This window comes from Eptesicus fuscus, chromosome 4 (genome assembly GCF_027574615.1).
Source record: "Eptesicus fuscus isolate TK198812 chromosome 4, DD_ASM_mEF_20220401, whole genome shotgun sequence".
Classification (NCBI taxonomy): Eukaryota; Metazoa; Chordata; class Mammalia; order Chiroptera; family Vespertilionidae; genus Eptesicus; species Eptesicus fuscus.
In genome coordinates this window covers 53,376,278-53,378,231 of record NC_072476.1, presented here as the reverse complement: position 1 = coordinate 53,378,231, position 1,954 = coordinate 53,376,278, and the positions used below count along the sequence as shown (strand labels likewise).

Below are 1,954 nucleotides of genomic sequence, written 5' to 3'. Positions count from 1 at the left end.
AATTTCTGCCCATTATGTTTACATGTAGATGTTTGATTTCTACTACGCTCTCTTTAATCCACTGCAAATGTTTTAGAGCAAAATTTCTTCCATTTTTAAGTCCTCAAATCCTTTCTCTTAGAAACCATGTAAGGTGCCACTTGGTGGGACCCCTATCTAATGAAGCACCACAGCAAAGGCTCTAAGTCAAGTCTATGCTTCTTCACTTTGGCCTCCCATTTTGCAGGGACTGAAGGACAGAGCTCATGATCACCAAGACTGGCTATTTGCTTTGTCTTTCTAAAAAAATATATATATATTTTATTGATTTCAGAGAGGAAGGGAGAGGGAGAGAGAGATAGACACATCAATGATGAGAAAGAAGTATTGATTGGCTGCCTCCTGCACTCTCCCTACTGGGGATGGAGCCTGCAACCCGGCATGTGCCCTGACCAGGTATTAAACTCAACTTCCTGGTTCATAGGTCGATGCTCAACCACTCAGCTGCACTGGCTGGGCTGGCTGTTTTCTTTTTAACATTGTTTCTATTCTCCTGATAGCAGAGCATTCCTATAGAGCCAGAGATAGTGGAGGGTAAGGAAAAAAGTATCAATTTTGATTTAAACAGAACTAATTGCAAATCTGACTCTAACTTTTCTATTTTATGTTTTTGGATAAGTTCTTTTTAGGCACTCCAAGCCTTAGTTTTCTTACCTATAAAATGGAAATAACAATTCTTCCCTTGTATGGCTATTATGAGTGATAAATGAGACAATATATGTGTTCAATAAATGCTAGACTTATTTTCTTTTTTTCTGACTCCCTATGAAAAGTGTAGGTAACTGGTAAGATACATTGGAAAATATCTTAGTAATCTAAAAGATCACTTAGAATAATTCAGGGGGGAAAAAGAATTAAGCATCATTTGAATACTTACCTAGCAGGGGAGATAACATGATCAGGAAGGTGGTTTTCCCAGGGCGAGGCTTATCCATTGCACTCTGGATGTGCTGACCCCTGCAATTTCTCCAAATGTGGGAAATTCAACTGCGTAATTTGTGGTAGTGGGGGACTCCCACTACTAAAAATGAAAAAAAGAAAAAAAGAAAAAAAAAAGAATCATTGGAGGCTGTTTTAATGTTATTTTATGTGATGGTTCAATATCAAGTGTTTTTCTTCTTTTGGAACTCTTTGCAGTTTGTTTCCTTCAGCTTCTTATATCACATTGATTTGCAGAGAACTTAACCCATAATTTTTATCTCTAAAAAATAACTTCCTGCTCTATGCATCTGCTGACCGTTTATGGTATCTAGACAGTCACTATCAAATGGAAGCCAAACAGAAAACCAAATGAAACATGGCGGGGACATTCATCGTGTTCCATCTGCACCCGTTGGTTCTTTAAAAAGTAAAAAAGATTCTTACCATAGCTCTCAGGAAAATTCTTACTAAATTTGAATTTATGTCCATAGATGGATAGTAGCATATTTTCGCTTTGTTTTGACATAAAGCAGCCATGACATTTAACAGTGACCTATGTGCAAGAGTATAATAAAGAAATAAGGCAGTTGATCAAATGAAAATCAGTCACTGAGTCAAATATAAATCTGATTTACTCTGATACTCACCTTTGGTTTGATTTTCATGAATATCTTTGCCTGGAAATTCCAAATGTATCTAGTGAAATGCTCTAACAGTTTTGAGTTTAGGGGTCTCAGAGCACAGAGGTCCGGGAACTGGGGAGACTCACAGGTAAAGGTCTGAGATTAGGAAATGTGAATGTACCCAGGACAAATATTCCAATAATGTAATATTTCCATAGGACTGATAACTTGTAAAAAGAGTAAGAAAACTAAAATAATCCTTGGACGTTTAAAGTACTATTGTAATATACTGCTAAACAAATGTTGGTGTAAGTTTGACACCAAGTATCTAAAATTGGTTTTATCCATGTGTCATGCAGAGCTGAATTTAT

The 1,954-nt window shown here is 36.6% G+C and overlaps 1 pseudogene; it reads left to right on the top strand.

The window, feature by feature from the left end:
• Nucleotides 1-908: 908 nt before the first annotated feature.
• LOC114232626 (U1 spliceosomal RNA) lies at nucleotides 909-1,057 on the top strand (annotated as a pseudogene).
• The last annotated feature ends 897 nt before the right edge of the window (nucleotides 1,058-1,954 follow it).